Source organism: Sus scrofa, chromosome 15, assembly GCF_054392235.1.
Source record: "Sus scrofa isolate SSC_HxYL_T2T_F1_AM1 chromosome 15, Sscrofa_HxYL_maternal_Yorkshire_Landrace_v2.0, whole genome shotgun sequence".
Classification (NCBI taxonomy): domain Eukaryota; kingdom Metazoa; phylum Chordata; class Mammalia; order Artiodactyla; family Suidae; genus Sus; species Sus scrofa.
In genome coordinates, this window is record NC_139397.1 from 25,947,343 (window position 1) to 25,968,012 (window position 20,670).

A 20,670-nucleotide genomic window follows, 5' to 3' on the forward strand; every position below is an offset into this window, starting at 1 on the left:
CATTACATAACTTTCTCAATTTAACTGTAAATCCATTATTAACTTCAGATCCATCTGATATGAAAAGTTTATGCTCTTAATCACCATAGGAGAATAGAGAAAATTTATGAACTCCAGTTACTTTTGAACAACTTTTAAATCTTTCATAAAAAAACATGGAAAATTGTTAGTCAAAATGCCATTCTTCAATATTCATGACCAGGCACTATTTCTTAAGTATTGGATTAAACCATCCATTGCTCAGTCTAGGGTTGAATGCTCTTTAAGGACAGAAGAACTCATCAGCACTAAGTAAATACTTCCTTTCTCCTCCCTATATTCTCCAAGTCCTTTTGTTCCGTTGGCATACATTTTATGCACATAGGAAGCATTCTACTGAGCACTTTATTGGAAGCATGATACAAAGAACTAGGAATATGGGCATAGGAGAAAAATTTCCCACTGAGGCCAGAATCTAGTTTAGTCCGCATTTGCTCATAATAAGCTCAACAATACATTAACCACTGTCTGTAGTCTATGTAATGACCTAGGTACTGTGGATGTAGGTAGATGATCCCTATTGTAAGGAAAACTTAGTTCACTTGACAGGCAGGTAAAAAGATAATTGCAAATTCAATGTAATGAAGGCGATAGTAGGAATCCATGCAAGGTACCAAGACAGCACCAAAGAAAATCTCTTAATCCAGGTGGAGGGAGAAGTATGACCACATAGGGTAGAGTCTCAACATGAAAAGTAATATTTCAGAAGATAAAGGGCCAGAGGCATGTGCTTTCTGTCTGGACAAGGACCAGTCCTGTAATTCAGGTACTTGGAGATTAAACTGACCTTCCTTTATTAGAATAGTATGTAGGTTGAAGCTGTGGTTAGTGTAGTTAGTATTAGATTCTGATTAAAAACTGATTAAAAATACCGATAAGCTGAACATAATTTTAAAGTATATAGTAATGTAAAGATTCACTTCATCTGTCTCCCAAAGCTTCTGGATTGATGAACACATTGAAGTACTGAGAGGGTGATGCACCCAAGAGTGGGCTTGGGAGATCAGCACATCCCCATACATTTTCTTCTATATCTTTTCTATTTGACTGTTCTTAATTTGTGTCCTTAATCATAAACCAGTAAAGATAAGCTAAAAAGCAAACAATAATAACTCTCTCTGTTACTAAGACTGTTTATCAAATTTATTTTGATCAGAAAATATTGATATCAGTACAGACTCAGTCTGCTCGCAGAAGAAGCCATAAAAAAGAAAGCAGTCCTGTTTCATGACTTGTATTTTCTACATTTAATAGACCACATTTCCATTGCCTGACCTATTTATAACAAGGTATTTTGATGCTTGGGAATGATTTAGAATTTTAACTATTTTTGAAGAGATCATCTCTCCAAACACCACAAAGAATGCCATTATATTAATAAAATTCCCATTAGGGGGTTCTTGGGATGATAAAATGGCAACAAGGATTAGCATTGCAAGGAGAAGCATTACATTTTCATGACAGCCATATTCCCCTGTGTTTCAAAAGACTGGAAGATGGTCCCCAAACAAGGAATTGTTAAGACAGGAGCCAGACTTTCAGTTTGATTGACTGGCTATGGTAATTTTCTGCCTATGTTTGGGTGATATATTCTGAAATAAAGTTCTCTGACTATAATAACAAACTATCTTTTATGTATGGCATTGGTCTTCTACTCTGTGGTTCCTTTTAACTGTGTGATGTGGTGGTAACCTCTTTCTCCCAGAACATTAGCTGGTACACTGAGAGAACTCACTGCTGAATAATTTATTCTCAGGGAGTACAGTAGTAGCCCTGACAAGAGGGGTAAAAAAGGAAAACATTCAATTTATTTAAGGTACCAATGAGAGGAAAGTCTTACCAAAGAAAAGTAAAATTTCCAAAAATTGTGCTCTGAGAGCAAAAGACTGGTTTTCGCCAAACAACAAAATTGTCTCAGTGGGTCACTGACTGGGGAAACAAATGGATATATAGATTTCTTTTTGGCAGCAAGTGCATAATTTATCAAGTTACTTGGCTGTCCTTACTTAAAATGGTACCAAACTGGAAATTGTTTATTTTTTATATTTAACAGTTAAGTTTGTTTGATGTTTTGGCTTGCTTTATTATTATTTCTCTCCCTGTTTTATTCCTTCCAACCAAATGTTCTTTTTGATGGGCTTAATATTTTATTCTGTAGCTGAAATGCCAGTACATTTCTGCCAAAAACTTAGTCAATGGGTGCCATTGTGGACTTCAGGATTCTTCTAACTAGAAGACTAATTAAGAATTCAGTCAGCAAGCAGTTTTATTCCTCTCAGAAGTGCCAGTTTCTATCTCCACTTAGGCCAAAATCTTACAGAATGAATAATCTCCTCTCAGTGCCTCTCAGATACTGGAGGCAGCCCTCCCTTATCTAAAACCAGTACTGTCAACTAAAATATAATGCGTGCCTCAAGGAAATTTACAGCTTTTCACTTGTTGCATTAAAAAGTGAGAAGACATAGGTGACATAATTTTATTATTTGATTTAACCCTATACATCTAAAATATTATCATTTCAGCCAATAATCAACATGAAAAATTACTGAGATGTTCTGTGGCCTTTAAAAAAAAAAAAAAAAAAAAAAAAACCAAAAAAAACAAAAACTAAATCTTTAGAATTCAGTGTGTATTTTATACTTCCAGCACATTTCAGTTCACAGTGACATATTTCAGGTGCTCAGTGGTCACATATGGCTAGTGGCTACTGTATTGCACAAGTTGAAAAAAATCTTAGTATTCTTAGAGAAAAGTGTTCACAGGCATTTAACAAATGCATAAAATCCCACGTCTTCAAATTATCTTCCATGAAATTAATGGAGTTTAAGAGCAAGTAAATCAGATGTATTTATATGCTCATATTTAAATCAAAAGATGATTTAACTTATTTCAATAAGAGAAAATGAATTCAAACAAAAATGAAATCCAAATGTTCTTCATTTTAAAAAGACATCATTTAAAATACATTTCTTATAAAGCAACAAAAGGAATAGTGCTGTGTTGTGATTTGTTGACTTCCTTTCTTAGAATATAATTACAGATGATTTCTAATTAACATACTTACAGGTTAAAAGTTACAAGGCCATGTGTATTTCTAATTAAAATATCCTCTCTAACTCTAAATCTTTATTCTCTGCCTCTCTTGACTCCAACCCTTCTGGCACTTCTACCTGTGTTATTTCTCTTTTTCTCAAGCAGCAGCGTGGGCCTGGAAGATAAGGAAGACAAATTTGTAATTAAATCTTCTGTGAAATGTATAGCCACATCTATGACAGAGAGAGAGGGAGAAATGTTTGCAGAGAGTCCTTCATGGTAATCAAAATAGATGTTTCATTTGCATTGGAATTCTCTGATAATTACTTTTTAAATGCTTGTAATGGTTTTAAAGTTGCCCTGACACTCACTCATGGAGAGAGTCTTTAATAATTGCACAAGATGCATGAAAAATCAGAGAGCTACCCCAAAACTAGCTAAAGAGATGCTTTTATAACATAAATCCGAAGGCTGTTAAGATTCTGAAACAACTAATCTGTCACTCTCACTGACCAGTCAAGTAAGGGGGGAGTGGGCGGGGTGGAGTCAGTTAAATTGATTCTTTGGCTGATCGGAATCAATGTTTATGGGTATAGTTAATGGCTTCAACTGGAATGTGACTGACAGTATTAGCATAGGACAGATGCTGTAAGTAAAATGGGAAAAAAGAGCAGTTGGGTGGTTTAGATTTGTAAATGCATATATCTGACTATTTGGATAACTGAGTTAGTGTTCTCACTAGTTTTGTGTTTGAAGACCCAACCTTCTGTAGAGAGGGATGGGGGTGGAGAAGGTAGCCAGGGAACCATGAACTTCAGTGGAATAGGAGCCAAAAGTCAACAAAAGAGCAGAAATGAAAATGCATCAGCACAAAGAATGAAAAGCAGACAGAATTGACCAGAATAGCTTAATTTGAAGGAAAGGTCAATAGGCTTAAGGTAATTGGTAGAAAAATAACTCACCCATTTCTCCAAATTTTCTCCCACTCTTCCTCTTTTTCCTATTATTTCCCTTTTCTATCTAAATTGTCCATAAGTTCATATAAGGTAAACAATTCAGCTATAACCTTCAAATTAACAGTTTATATTGGAATGATTAATGTTTACCAAGGTTTTATTTTTGTTTTTATAAAGCTCTGTCAAAAATAGTTTTTAGAGAGTAACTCACTAAATGTTCACAGGTAGGTAGTATTAGTAGTTAGCATATTAGGTGGCAAAAAATTACATCTATCTCTCTCATCTACTTTTTTACCTGCCTACATTTCTTTTCAAATGTATGCAATGAATAAGAAAGCCATTTCAGAGATGCTTTATTTAAGAGAAAAGAAGATGAGTCTATTTTAAATAAACTGATTATCAGTTTTGATACTTTTTCAGAATAGTACTGTTGAGGACCAGGCACCTAGCACCACCCCTCAACCCTTAATTTTCTTCATGCAGATTTCTACTCTTTCATTAATAAATGGCTTAAATATAAGCAACCATAGTTTATTGGTAATTTCACAAACCTTGATGAATTTTGATGGCAAACTTCATTCTACCAACTAGTTGTATGATTTTGAGTAGGGTAGTTTGTAGGAAATTCATTATACCCTCTCCAGTGCTGTGGTTATTTATCCCTTGTCCTATCTTCCCTGCATAGCAACTTCTCTAGGGCAGAGAGTTTATCTCAATGGTCTGTTTGCACTGTCTGCTTTGTCCCACAGAACAATTTCATACAACATTGCATAAATGTTGCCTCTGCCTAGAATTGTTTTCCCTTAACTTTGCATATTAAAAACTCTTCTTCTTCATTCAAAAAATCAACTTTAGCTCCTTTTCTGTGCACGTCTTTTGATTCCTCTAGCCACAGAGGCACTCCTTGCCCTGTGTCTCCTTTGCCCCACTTTGTATCCATCAGCCCATGTATTTTATAGGTCCAGTTGTCTCACAGGGAATGCACTGAGTCTTTTAAGCTGTTTTAAAATATTTCAATGTTAACTAATTTAATAATACTACAAAATTAAAAGCTAATACTTTCATAGTCTTTCTCAGTACTAGGTAGTATCCTAACTTCTTAACATATATTAAATTACTTATTCCTAAGGCAACTCCATGAGATAAATATTATTACTATCCCTATTTTACAGATGAGAAACCTGAGGATCAGAAAGACCTTCTCAAGACTACACTTTGAGTAAGTCACGGAGCTCATTCCATGCTTTGGATCAAGAGCCCTTGTTTCCTATCTCTTCCATCTAATGTGTTTCTTTTTTTTAATTACCTGTATCATAGAATATTTTTTAGGTTTTGATAAAAAGAATGAATTAAGACAAGGAGTTATGTGTGCACAGGTGCAACCAGCTGAAGAAAACTCTACCCTGGTATAGTGAGAAATTCCAATGAAATATGCTCAATGTGTGGTTGAAGTGGGCTTTAAAACTTTCTCAGTATTTGGTTGAGACAGGAGTCAGAAACTCAGTGTTTTTTATTGGGCTTTGCCAAACCCATGATGGCATATTTAGGATGCAATCATTATTTCTGTGTTGCTTAGCAAATTGGATCAGGCATATCGATAGCTTAAAAGAATGTCAAGTTAAGGGAAGTCAGGAGCCAACAAAGGTACATAAAGAGGGAGACTGGTTTGTTGTTTCATGATATCAGATTTCAGTCTCTAATGATTTCTGATGTGTGTGTGTATACAGATGCATATGTATATGTGTTTTACTACACAGAGGTTCTTCTGTTTTGCCTTTTAAAGACCTTAAAAAATAATTTTGTCATAGACTATTAATCAGTTAATGTATATTGTTGCCCTAAAAGATTTTACAGTTATAAATAGGGAGAGAAGACTAAATCACATGAATCAATTAGAAAAGAAATGAAATCTTTGGCTAACTTAAATGATGGAATCTGGTTATAAACACAGAAGGAGATCAGAGGAGAGACAAAGCTTCTTATGGGCATGTCATCTTGGATCAGAGGAAGCAAAGAAGGAAATAAGTGGCAAGATTGCTTGACAGGTTTCAGAAAGGAAGCAAAAGCTCTCATGAAAGCAGAATTCTGTATTTGAGGGCTATAGGTATTTGAGTCTGTGTTTGACAGTCAGTAGCCAGACTGTTTTCAGGTTGTCTTTCTCCACTGACACTAATTATAAGAGCAATTCTTTGTACAGCCAGTGTTTTGAACCAAAGTCACTACATATGTATTTTATTTCCATCACTTTGAAACACTACTACATTTTCTTTCTCTTAAGCTAAGATTTTTTTCAAAGCAGATATTAAATGAGCACAGATGGTGCAGGCAGGTTCCTTAGGGCTTGTTAACTAGATGGCAATTCCTAAATCTTCTCACAATCCAGCCGGCGAAGGAAGAGGAGGAAACGGTTGATCAATAGTGACATAGTTTTACAGCAGGCTAAATAAGAAAAAAAATGGACTTAAATTGTACTAAGACATTTCTGTTAGACATACAAAGAAATTTCTTGATGGCCAGGGAAATTAGATACTAAAATAGGTCATCAGAGCAGCTAGTGGAATTCTGTTTTTGGAAAAATAACAAAACATTGAATAGACCATATGCTCCAAAGAGCTTGTTCACTGACTTGCCTGGCTCAGATGGCAGACCTCTTAGAATCCAAGCTTCTGTGGTATGACTAGATTCTGCATTTTGGCCAACAGTAAGTGCTCCCTTTTACTGATGACAGGTTCTCATATATTCTAATTTTTAAGTAGTAAGATCCATGGTTGACTGCTTTATTTTTAACAAAGCTAATTTTCATATAAATATATAGACATAATGAAAAACATGTGTGTGTGTATACATACACATACACTTTTGAATGGAGGATGAAAGTATTCCTAGTGTTATAAATATAATGTCATTTAAATAATTTATCATGGAGTATAATATCTGATACTTTGAAACACTTGATTTGTTTGAATGAATGTTTTTGACACCCACGAAGCTCTCAGATTGGGAAAAGGCTGTTGATAAATGAAATATGACACAGAGCTTACTTTAAAGAATGTTTTAGACACAAACACCCAGTGTTGAAATATGTGTAGATCAAAATGGTTAAATATAAGTGATTATCAGTTGGTTCAACCTCATACAACCTAATGGAGGGAAAATAAGACAAACACACCCAGGACTTCTAAATCACAATAAAAGGGAACACATGAGTAAATGTTGTATTGAGTATTAGAGACAAGAGTGCTTATAAGTTCAAGGAAGGAAGAGATCAATGGAGCCTGCAGCACTCTAGGTAATAAATGTTCATGATCTGAATTGACTTGAATTGTTTGTCCAGTTCTGTTGAAACAAATCTTTCTCTCTTCTTTGGGGCCCTATCTCCCTGCTCAGGGGTCTAGATACCAAAGTGAATAATAACATGGTACTTGATTTGGTGACACCTTCAACAAAGTATTTCCAGGACAGACATTGCTGCTAAATACCTTGTGGTTGGGGGTAGTGGAAGGAGATATGAAAAAGAAAATAAGGTCTGATCTCTGCCCTTGAACAGCTTACAATTCCATTGATTAAATAAGACCGAATATATGGGACACAGTTAAGAAGCATATAAATACTGCCGAGCAGTGTGATTCAGAGAGTGACACTAGAGTTGGGTGGGGAGAGAAATCATTGTGGACTAATGTGATCATTGGAGGCTTCCCATAAGTTTGATTTATCTGGGTCTTAAAGAATGGACTTACATTTTAATTGATGGAGTAGGGCAGCAGTGCACTTGATAACTGAATGACTGCAAATCTCACAGTAACCATTTTCTGAAAATAAGCTGAATGATTTTAAATTCCATTCATGAAAAAAGGTTGGGGTAGTTACCTTTTTTTTTCAGTGAAAATTTCCATTCAGTATTCATTCATCCAGTTGTATTGAATAAAATTTAGTCTAAGTTCATCACAATTTTAGTGAACTTATTTTTTTGTGGTGATTATCAAAGTTAAATTAATTAATTTAGTTAGTTAGTTATTTTGTTTAGTTATTATTCCCCCAATACGATTTTTTTTTCTACTGTACAGCATGGTGACCCAGTTATACATACATGTATAAATTCTATTTTTTCACATTATCATATTCCATCATAAGTGACTAGACATAGTTCCCAGTGCTACATAGCAGGATCTCATTGCTAATCCATCCCAAAGTCAATAGTTTGCATCTATTAACCCCAAGCTCCCAATCCACCCCACTCCCTCCACCTCCCCCTTGGCAACCACAAGTCTATTCTCCAAGTCCATGATTTTCTTTACTGTGGAAAGGTTTATTTGTGCCTTATATTAGATTCCAGATATAAGTGATGTCATATGGTATTTTTCTCTTTCTGACTTACTTCACTCAGGATGAGAGTCTCTAGTTCCATCCATGTTGCTGCACATGGCATTATTTTGTTCTTTTTTAAGGCTGAGTAGTATTCCATTGTGTATATATTACCACATCTTCCTAATCCATTCATCCATCGATGGACATTTGGGTTGTTTCCATGTCTTAGCTATTGTGAATAGTGCTGCAATGAACTTGCAGGTGCATGTGTCTTTTTTAAGGAAAGTTTTGTCCAGATATATGCCCAAGAGTGGGGTTGCTGGGTCATACGGGAGTTCTATGTATAGTTTTCTAAGGTACCTCCATACTGTTCTCCATAGTGGTTGTAGCAGCTTACATTCCCACCAACAGTGCAGGAGGGTTCCCTTTTCTCCACACCCCCTCCAACATTTGTTATTTGTGGATGTATTAATGATAGCCATTCTGACTGGTGTGAGCTGGTATCTTGTGGTAATTTTGATTTGCATTTCTCTAATAATCAGGGATGTTGAGCATTTTTTCATGTGCTTGTTGGCCATCTATGCATCTTCCTTGGAGAAATGTCTATTCAGGTCTTTTGCCCAATTGTCAATTAGGTGGTTGTCTTTGCTGTTGAGTTGTGTAAGTTGCTTGTATATAGAACTTATTTTTTTAAGTGTTTTGTGAACATAACAGTTCAGGTTCCAGACAATTATTCTTTGATGGTATCTTAAGAAGCAGTCATATATGATTCTGAATAAAGGTTTGTAGTCAGTAATTAAGGAGAAGTACATTAGGGACTATGAAAAGCAGGTTATGAAGCAGCAAAGGAAAACTGAACAACTGATTAGATCAGGGGTCATGAATCTACTGGTATCTATTCAGGGCTCAAGATTGATACTAAGAACCTGGGTAAATTGTTGGCAAGTGTTATCTCAGAAGGATTCCATAATTGCCTTATGTCTCACTGAGGTTAGTCAGAACTCCAGCGAGACTTAAGTATTCTATTATGTGATGGAACAAAACTCCAATTAAAAAATATATAAAAAATTCAAAGATCAGAAAGTTGGTGAGAGGTGAAACCATAGTCTCTATTGCAGTAAGTCAGGCATCCTATTCACTGCTAGTCATGATGCTCAAGTGAGTCTTAGTAACTGGTTCCCCAAGGGAGTTTTACTTACCTTGGATTCAAGTGTAATTCTTTAAGCCAATTACATTTCAGTAACTATGTTTGTATATCAGAGTTGCTTTCAATTTTATTTTTCAGTTTACCTCTTTTTCTGTACCGTTTCCATGTTCTTTCCAATCACCCAAATTTCTGTACAAACACATGTTATATGCAAGCTACTCTCTTAGGAAATACTTAGACAAAGGCCCAAATAGTGAATTTATACTTGCATGTGTAATTATGGAAATTATTAGTTTTTAAATCATAGTAAAATAAGTCACCTCAAGGTATGCACATATGTCTATTGGATATTAAGTACGCACACGTCTATTGATAGAAGGTGCCCACATATGTCTATTGGATACCCTTGCTTCTTTTATATTAGGGCACAGCTCCATTAATGTTTCTAACACAGGAAAAAGTTAGTTCAATACAAAACAGATGTAATTTAGAAATACAGAACTTTATTAAAGAGGAAGAATATTATGACTCTTGTAATTTTTAAGAATGAAAGAAACATGCTCTAAAAATGGTCTAGGTCAAAAATCATCAATATGTTCCCAGACTGTATAATGAAAGGACCTCAGGACTAGATACCTGAGCACAGACTCACAGTCAGACTGCCTGGAGTTGTATCCAGCCTTTCCATTTATTAGCTATGTCTTGTGCCAATCATTAAACCTCTATAAAATTTTGTCTTTTGTGTCTATAAAATGGACTTAACAGCTATACTATCCATTTTATATGGTAATTAAATGAGATAACAAAGATAACATATTTATACAGTGTCTGGAGTATAGTAAATACCCCAAAGTTATTATCAATGCCATTTGAAACATAGCTACTCTTCTAAGCAACTCCTCTTAGTTCCTCAATATTTGCAGTGCCTGTTCAGAGGCAGGGCGGGGCCCAGGTGGGGGTGGGGCTTGAGGATGAGGTTTTGGAAGGTGAAAAAGTGATTAGAGTCTTTTGAAATGGTTGGCTATCAGTGAATAAAAAGGACTTGCATTTGTACAGTCTGCACCCTCAGCATCACTTGGGCCTGAGCCTAGACTAGCAGGTGATTGATAACAACACCTGCTCAATTCCAGGTGCTCGGAACTGTTTTCCCTAAGGAACTTGTTCATTTTTTCCACATTTAAAAGTTATGAGGAGATAGTAAAGTACACGGTGTTTAATTAATATTTACTGTTATAATATGATGTGAAATATATTATTTCCTTTGCATCTCATCTGCAATATTGAATGAGCTATGAAAGGGAGAATACCTAGCATCATGCTAGTTACTAAATACAAGCTCAGTATAATAATAATTTCCTATCTTCCTTTCTAGTTGAAAGTCAGAACCCAGAGTCACACAGAAGGTACTTCATAAAGACCCTTGTGTGTAGAGGAAGGATATCTTGTACCAGTTTGGGGCCTTGTAGACACTTAAATTCTCAGATGAATACCATAAATTTATCTTTTAATTAAAAAATAAATTTAAATTTTATTCTATAAATAGTCCAGTATGGCTTGTTTCACAAGCAACCCAAAATTGACTTAGAAACCAGTACCTTGTGTATATAGATATTGTGTTATTTTTCCATTTTACAGGTAAAAAAACAACTGTGTCTCAGAGAGTTAGAGGGACCCCAGTAGAGATAAAAGCTAAGTCATGAGTTATTTGTGTATTCCAACTATTCTAGTCAATTTTTTGTAAATCAAAACAACTGTTGTTCAGAATATACCGTGTATCAACATGTGTGAAATCCCTGGACCTTTGGATGTATGAGCAAGAAATGGATACCCCAGAATGCAGTAACTCAACATAATCTTCAGCATCTCCATCTTCAAGGAAAATGATATTTTCTAAGAATGTATTCTAAACTGTTATTGGCAACAAATATAAACATTTATTGAGTAGTGATTATATTAGAAACATTATTTTTGATTAATAATCATTTTAATGTGTTTTCTATTCTAAAACATTTATCCTATCCCCAGATAGACCTGCTGTCATTGGATGTTTTACACTCATGCCTTCTTTTCTCAGAATGTAATCTGAATTCTTGATTCTTAAAATGCATACATATGTTCATTCATTCCATTCACATTCTTTGACTGTTCACCCCATACTAGGCACAGTGTCATTTTTAAAAATGTTTGGTCATTCAGGTCAGAGCCTTTAAAACCCTATTTCAGGAAGTTATTTCACAGAATAAATTTGTTCACTGCTATCTGCTAGAGAGTGTTTGCCAGTAATATCAGTGCTTATCAAGTTAGTGCCTAAACTTACATATCAGCACACCAATATCTCCTAGCAGGTAATGACACCCTGACCTTTTTCTGCTAAGATTTCCTGAGGCTCCTTGCTGAAATAAACTGTAGCTTTGGATACACCTTTCCTGTAGGCAAAATGAAACCTAGAAACAGATCTAAGTCTTTGGAGGCATGAAAGAGAAAATAACTTGAAAATAGAGGTCAAAGAATGGATGGAATATCATAAGAAATACCTGACAGAGTCGCAAAAGATGAAGCCGACCTGTGATTCTTTAAGACCTGACCCCCTGGTTGGATAGATTTTTGAAGCTTGGGGTGTCTCTAAAGCAGTTATAAAAAAGTCGAGAGACCGTTTTTCCAAACAATGTCTCACAAGATTTTACTGCAATGTTGAAATTTAGAATTGCAGAAAAATCACGCTATTAGAACACCAAGCAATTGCTCCAGTCCCATTTATACACAAAAAGGTAAAATGTGGTATTAATTATATGTCCTGTTTGTTCTGCAAATATTTATGGCTAAGCAGTTGTTCTGAAAAGTTGACATGCATCAGTAGCAGACGACTTGTTAACACAGATTTCTGAGTTCGTTTCTGAGAGTCTCTGATTCAGTAGGTCTAGTCCAGAGAATTTGACTTTGTAACAGGTTCACAGGTGATGCTGACACTGCTGGTTCAGGGCCTACACTTTGAGAACTACCAGATTAAAGCAACAAATAGATTTCATTAGAAATTGATTTCAGCTGCAAGGTAGAAATCAATTTTGAAAGGTTGGGAAGATCATTTGTTCTGAAGCCAGGAAAAACCTGGACTAGATTTCTAGTTTCCTATTTCAATGACCTTGACCTCAAAGAGCTGCAGTTACCTCACTGCAATTAAGATTAGTGTTATTAACATCAAGGTCTATTGTTGTGAGGATGAATAAAGTATTGTATACAAAGTACCTGACACATAGCTAGTGCTTAATACATGGTAGTTATGATTATACTATTGGTGGTGGTGATTATACTATTTTTATAAAATACCTATGCATTAATCTGTTGTGAAAATAGGTAGATCTATTAACTTTAAGAGGAATAATTGTGCCTTTTGCTGCAGTCGCTGGGCACAACACTATTCCTACACTGGCTGTTACTTCCCTTCTCATTGCAGGTTGTTGCTTCTAATATTTTTGCAGTCCCCCAACACCTTCAGTCTGGAGAGTCATCCCAGTCACAATGAAATCTTATCTCTTCTTGCTTTTATTAAAAGTCAAGGTCTAAAGTCCATGGCATTACTAATAACCAACCTCTCCATTCACCCTCATCTTCCTACAAAACCCTAGCATCCTAGATTTTCTGTCATCACACAGACATTTATTCCTATATGGCACCAAACATATTCTGCCAAGACCCATTTCCTCTTCTTACCTCTTCCCAAATCCTCATTATTGTGTCCTGTGTGATTCAGGATCTGGGATCAACAGACTTCTCTACATAATTAAACTCTTCTCTGAAGATCTCTTTCCTAACTAATGGGACCATCTCCTGAGGTCGCAGCTCCTCCTGGTTTTTTTGTCCCCTCCCATACTCACTTCATGCACTTCAAGACCCTAAACCTAAGGGGTTTTTATGCTGTCTGTTTTTATACATAAATAAATTCATCTCCCATTTTCACAAATTCTTGTTGTTTTGGAACATGACATCAGATTATACTAGCGTTACCCTCCATGTTTTTATTACATCTATGTCCTCTCCCTCATACATGGGAAAAATGTCTTCTTTGCCACACAAGTTGGCCATCATTCTTAGGGATTTCAGCATCGAAACAAATGATCTAACACATAGAAGATCTCCGGACTTCCTTGGAAAAATTTCCTCCACCCCAAGCCGGACATTTACTCACACAGTTGCAGTCTGGGTAACCAACAACAGCACCACACACAGAAGTATCAAATAATCTTTTTTCAAATATCAATGACCTTTTGATCAGCCCTTCTCTTCTGTATAGTTCATTCATTCTCCTCCTATCTAAGACTGAAGTTCTCTAAAAATAAATTTTATAAAGAACATTAATGCTTTCTGAAGAGAGAGCCAGTTCCATCTCCTTCATTAAGGTTCTCTGGAGCATCCATGGCAAAGATCTGTAGAGAGAAAAGACCTGATTAACATGCAGACCTGACTTTCACAACTCTTCTTAGTATATGATGGAAGATTGAAAATCAGAAAACTTGTCTTTTTAACTACAGAAATCGGAAAATTAGATGGTTTTGTCCCTGGCTCTATATCCCTGTAAAAGGAAGCTGGTTAATTTCAGAATTTCTAGGAGACAAGTTAGATAAATATCATCAGCTAATTCTTCCTCTGTACCCCTCCAACTTACCCTCACCCCCCAACACACACAGATGCAGTGATAGGTCCTGGTTGAATTGGAACAGAAAAATATCCATCACATAGGTAACCTGTAAAACAAGTCAAGAGTAAATATTTTAGTTTCTTGAATCTCTACAACTTGCTTTTTTACACAAAGCCCACAAAACTTGAATGATAGGTGTAATAGAAATCTTCTCCTATTTTAACTCAGCAATTAGCTCTATAAATCATGTAATTCCTTAATTTCGGTGACTGAATTGAACCAATTCCATATATGGAAATGAACTCTTAGGCTCATGGAAAAAGATGATTCTCTCCTTGCTGCTTGTGCCAAGTACAGGACCACAGCCATGTGCCAGAATATGTGGTCACTAAACTTCCCAGAGGGAATTGCAATGATTTATCCTTTTGTTTGAACTATGTGGTTCAAACCACACCATATGGTGAATGACCAAAGAAGAGATCAGAACTCCTGAGGTTGCTGTGGATGGGGGCTCTCAGGCCATTCCAGAAGTGTGATTAATGACTGTTCCAAGACCTTTCTTATTATCACCTAACCTCTTTCTACTTTTTGGCAAGAAAACAAACAAGAACAAAAGATGACTATAGAAAACTACCTTGAAATGACAGATAAGGGCTGCTAACATTTTAGAGTTGTCTAGTTTCTTCAGGAAAGATTATTGGGAAAAAATAATTTTTTAAGCTGCTTCTCCTTTATAAATACAAAGGAAGTAGGTCAGTGGAGAGTTAAAAGAGACCTCATAGAAATACCTAGAAAGACAAATGAGTGATGATCAGGTTCTATCTGTTGGATAATAGATTGCCCAGGTGCGAGCTAGGGATATAAGCTGAAACTTTCTGCTGCTCAGTAAGTATCAAAGGCTTCATTGGATTGAGAGAAACAATATTTATGAAGAATTACTTCAATGTATCACAGTCCATCCATTCCCTTAGGTCCTCTGAAATAATTCATCCTTGAATTTGGCAGAGACTGACACAGAGAACCCTTCACCTAGATTGTGTGGCATTGCTTCTGTACCCTCCCTCCCACCTCCAAAACCCCACACCACCCTGGCTGAGTGATCAGCCATTTACTGAATCAAGCTTTGGTACACTGCCCTTGGTCTATGTTGAAAAACTTGATAAAATGCAAGCCAAGGGAGCACAGGGTACTATCTACTGTGAGGACATTGTTTACAGTGCTAATTATGAATTTCCTTGGGAAACAAAAATCTATCTCAGTATCAAGGAAAACATTCCCTTGTGTTGATTCACTTGTTTGTTTTTATGTTTTGGTTTTGACAGATCATAAAATGAATTGTATTTCCCCTTTTTCTCGGCCAGGTAAAAAGCTGGGAATTAACTTTGATGCCTACCTCTAACAAGCATGGTGTAATTGCCTTACTTATTTTAAGCTTTATTTTTTGTTGTCAATAATCTGCTTCTGGTACAAATGAGAATAAAAATATATTAAGTATTTAAGATAAGACAAATGGCTTATGTAGACAAGAGAAGTGTTCCTGCTATATGACTATGTGAGACAGCCCACAATTTCCTTACTGTGTAGCTTTGCTTCTGTGCTTCTACCACAGCACCATAGGAGGTGGTCTAGCATAAAATAGTTAAGAAATGTGCCTATAACTGGATGGGATTTTAATTTCCAGATTCTTGATGTTGTAGTCACATTATTTTAGATACATGTCCTAATCTCCCTGAGTTAAAGTTTCTCTTTCTGTATAAAGTGCAGATTATAATTATGCCTACTTTACAAGTAAATGAGGATTCAATGCAGTGGAATTTTAATGGAAATATTTAGTATCACCTTCATGTGTAAATATACTCAATACAGTGACATACACATACATGATATACATATATGTTATGAGATGATATAGGATTATATTATAATAATATAACAATTATGTGATACTACATCACTCTTCTTTACAGTTGTTTTTTCATGTATGAGTTCTGGGTGGCATTACATGAATTGATTTCATTTTCAATTCCTCCAGATGAAGGTCCTTCCCTGCAAAAGATACCTCATTGATGGGCAATTTTATGTACAACGTGAAAAACATGGGTTGTGAGGCCCATGATTTTATGGAAAAACATGGGTTATGAGGCCAGGTAATTTTGGAAAATACTGTACAAAACAAAGTAAAAACTGGTCTATTTATTTAAGAAATTTTCAGTGCCTTTAATATGTGAGTATATACATGAATTCTTCAGACCAGGGACATAGAATGGAATCTTTAAGAAACTTATTCTATCACATTGAAAAAAATTCTCCGGAATCATTCAGGGGACTGTATTTGTGGAGAATCAATTTTGGGAAATGCTGCATTGAGTTAAAATTCTGCTCCTAGTGACCCACTCAGATGCTTGAACTTCTCACTTTTTTGTGATAAATCATTCCTTGAAGAGCTGATAAATCACACCTACTTATATCAGAATTTTAGGCCTCAAAGTGTAATCACCTGAGCAGTTTACAAGCTCCTATGTAGAATAAAAAAAGGACTCAGACAGATGGAAACACAGCATGCTATCCAGCAGTATGGATCATGGTCAAGGGAGCAAATCCAGATGGAGGAACCATGGAAATTGAGGCATAGCATGAGGTCACCATGGGAAGGAGGTGGTGGAAAGGGGAAGAGGTGTGGAAGAAAAGTAGTAGAGAGACATGCCTTGAACAGACTTCATGAGCTGTGCGGTGATAGGTCATGTTCAGATGTGAAAGCTACCTACCACATATTAGATGGTAATGGAAGAGTTAAACACCTTCCTCTGATCTATTGAGGACTCCTTTTCCACAAGAGGGCTGGTAGAATTAGTTTTAACTACATATGTTAGGTGACAAGTGGAGCGAGTTAAAGATAGCAGTATGTAAACTAATGTTTCTCAACGCCATGATGCACATCCACAACTGCCGGGGTGTTCTGTAAAAGAACCAGTGCCTCAGTCCAGTCCAAACCAATTAAATCAGGATCTGTAAGATTGAGGTCAGGACACTGGTAATTTTTCAAGCTTCCTTGGACATTCTAATGTGCATCCATGGTTAGAACCACTGCCTTAGCGAAAACACCATTAAAGAAAGAGTAGGGAATAGAGAAAGATTATTTCTTTAAGCTAGCCCTTAGGGATGAAGTAGTTCCCCCTCTACCAAAAACCAACGAACCAAACAAAAAAACCTGTCCACAATTTTATAAATCCCTACTCAAGTGTAGGGAAAATTATGAAACTCTTTGTATTTACTTCAAGTGCCTTTATCTGGTGTACCTTTCATTTATTCTCTTACCAAATTGCCAAAGAGCAGTTACTCTGTGGATATGAACCATCTCCAAACCTACACTCCACACTTTAGAGTCCAATTTACCCTGACACTAGTTGATTGAGTGCAGGTGAAATTTCTCCCCAGGGATCTGATTTGCATACGCCATCATTTTTGGAAGATCAAGATGATTATCAAATAGCTTCAGTTTTATTTTAGATTTTTGGTGGATTTTCTCTTTCCTTCTTCAGATAATGTTCAGATTTCAGCTGAGAACACCTGGAAGAAGTGATGTATTTGGAGATAGTATTTCAGTGATGGTAATTTAAGGTGGAAGGCACATCAAGGAGGAAAAAGAACATCTGGCAAGTATAGGATCTTTCTTCATAGCGTACCTACTCCTCTCACAGTTGCTTATTTGATGATAGTGATATATTTTTATGAGATTTACATGACTGAGTTTCTTTACCATCTGGAATATTGATCCTTCTTTGTAACTTTGCCTACTTCCAATGAACCTTCTCCAGAGAAATGACTGCTTTGCTTCTTAAACAATCCAAGAGGAAAGAAAAAGAAAATTCCAATAGCTGAAGGCAGTTTGATAGACTGCACAATGATAATAGTCCTATATGTACCATCTAGATGAATTTTGAAGTGCTAGGGAAAAGAGAGAAAAAAAAACTGTTGAAAACTATTATTTTTTTGCCAATTGTAGTTGAGTCATTTTTTTTTCTATGTGTGAAACACAGCAAGGAGGCATACCTATGGAGTTCTGTTACTCAAGGTTTTGAATAAGAAACGTTTTTTTTTTCATTTAAAAGAATCATGAAAACTTTAGAGAGGCAGAATATAATTATCACAATATGCTTCAATCCACACTACTGAAATTTTATACCATGCATTTTTATTCTTCTCCTGACTGATTCTTACATGGTATTTCTCCTTGGGAAATAGTGGGAAATAGAAAGAATATCAGTGTAAATACTGTATTAGTTAAGATAAAACCATTTCTTTGGTATTAGCATAAGTGACAATCAAGTATAGAATGGCTCCTTTGGTAATTTCTAAATAGCTGTAATAAAACAGACGCTCCTGTGATTTGTTTTTCCCCATTATAATTATCTCCACATCTTCATCTTTTATAAATATGACCTACCAAATCTCTATGAGACAAAGTGCTATGTTCTTCTATATTAACAAGATATGTCCAACCAAATGAATTTATTAATATTTTGTTCATATAATCAAAATGGTAATTTTTTTTTTGTCTTTTGTCTTTTTAGGGCCACACCTGCAGCATATGGAGGTTCCAAGCCTAGGGGTCAAATCAGATCTGCTGAGGCTGGCCTATGCCACAGCCACAGCAATGCCAGATCCAAGCCGCATCTGCAAGGCTAGGGATCAAACCCGTAACCTCATGGTTCCTAGTCGGATTCATTTCTGCTGTGCCAAGACGGGAATTCCAAAATATTATTTCTACCTGCATTCCTCACTTTTATTTTTTGTCTTAGTACAAGCATCCATTTTATTTAACAGGATAAGGCCATCATTTAACTAGCTGTGATTGTAAGTAATAAACTTTTTTTCTATTTCTATTTTAAAAAGGACAGACATAAAAAGAGACAAGCGTGTTCATCTAGGTATATTGTCATCTTTTGTTATAAATAATTAATATTGTGTACATTTATTCAGAAATATTTATTAAGAGCGTATAATATACTTGGTATTATTTTAAGTCCTGGTTTCAGAGCAGTGAACAAAATTGAGCAAAAATTAAATTTTCATTTGTAAAACTTACATTGTTGTACTACCTTTTTAAATAGGATATAAAGGAGTTGAAGATAACAGATCTCAAGGGTATTGTTAAAATTAAAACTATAATGTTGAAGGTCTTATTACACCATAAGTGATAATAGTATTGCTAGTGACTGTCAACTCAGGGAGTTTCCTGGTGGTCTAGTGGTTAAAGAATCCAGCATTGTCACTGCTATGGCTCTTGTCACTGCTGTGGTGTGGATTTAATCCCTGGGTGGAAACCAACCACCTAAAAAATAGTAGTCAACTTGTATGATGGGTCATGAATTATCCATTAAATGGAGTTTTTTTTAGTGGTCACAACCTCTTAGGAATGTGTTGTTTTAATTTTATTTTTAACTTCAATTAAAGTATATTTTATATACAATGTTGTAATAATTTCTGCAGTTTAACCAATTGATTCTGTTATACATATATACACATCCATTCTTTTTCATATTCTTTTCCTATATAGATTATCACAGAGTATTGGTTAGAGTTCTCTTTGCTATATAGCAGGTCCCTGTTGGCCAACCATTCCATATAGGTATGTGGTCCATTTCAATTCCTGTTTTATGGGTCAGAAAACAGAATTTTAGTAACTTGCCCACAGACCCATAACTAAGAAAGACCCACACTGCTTGAGACTGAACTCCAGATCTATGTTCTTCACTCTTTCACTTAATGGCCCCCTTGTGTACAAGGATTCAAACCAAGGTACAAAACTTGAGTATTTCAATACGACCCTAGTGTTTCACCTGCAGTGCCAAGTCTTAGCTATTTTAAATATTAACAGAAAAAATATTTCTTCTTAAAAATCTTATAACAGGTAAGGACATGAACAGTTAGATGAAGGGCCAATATCTTCAACCCTTGAGTGTCAAAGAATTGTCCAAATCATTGTCATTATCATACAGAGTTCAGTAAAACAACACAGGACACAGTTTACACAACTTAGTATCATATGAAATAAGCTTACTGTATTTTCATCACTTACTGGATGAGATTATTTTTCTACTCATCATCCAAATATTAATTCTGATTCTTATCTAAAATTAGGTAATATTTATATTACGAATTTGTACCTCTCAAATAAGATTGTTTAACGATCTTCATTGTGTTCACTCTTCCTCCCATTGACTTACAGAATGAAGTGAGAGGAAATTATAGAATGATTATGATTCATGTAATAAATGGCCTCTGCTGGGCAGCCCTGTTGTTAGCTAATTCTAGTATTTATAACTAATTAAGCCACATTTCATTTTTCCTAGTGGGAATTTGAAACACTTCCTATGCTGTTTTAGCCTCCGCCTAATTTCTATCATTGCTGTTCCTCCCAAATAGTATTGATTGAAGTAGTTTAACCCAAATTCCTTCAACCACAGTACACCTATTTTGAAAATATTTATTCAGTTTTAAACATGTTATCTTATATTCTCTTTTATCTGACACCACATTATAATTTTTTCAACTAT

General features: G+C 35.5%; 1 long non-coding RNA gene across 3 annotated transcripts in view; it reads left to right on the forward strand.

Annotated features, from left to right (window-relative positions):
- LOC146395757 (uncharacterized) overlaps positions 1 to 20,670 on the forward strand; it is a 156,302-nt gene that overhangs the window by 98,092 nt on the left and 37,540 nt on the right. The window contains exons 2-3 of one of the 3 annotated variants that reach the window (XR_014829236.1): positions 5,201 to 5,247; positions 17,653 to 19,519. This is a non-coding gene — a long non-coding RNA (uncharacterized LOC146395757). Of the gene's footprint in view, positions 1 to 5,200; positions 5,248 to 11,115; positions 15,613 to 17,652; positions 19,520 to 20,670 lie in introns of those variants that run through there. The other 2 variants (XR_014829235.1, XR_014829237.1) reach the window with 2 other exon arrangements.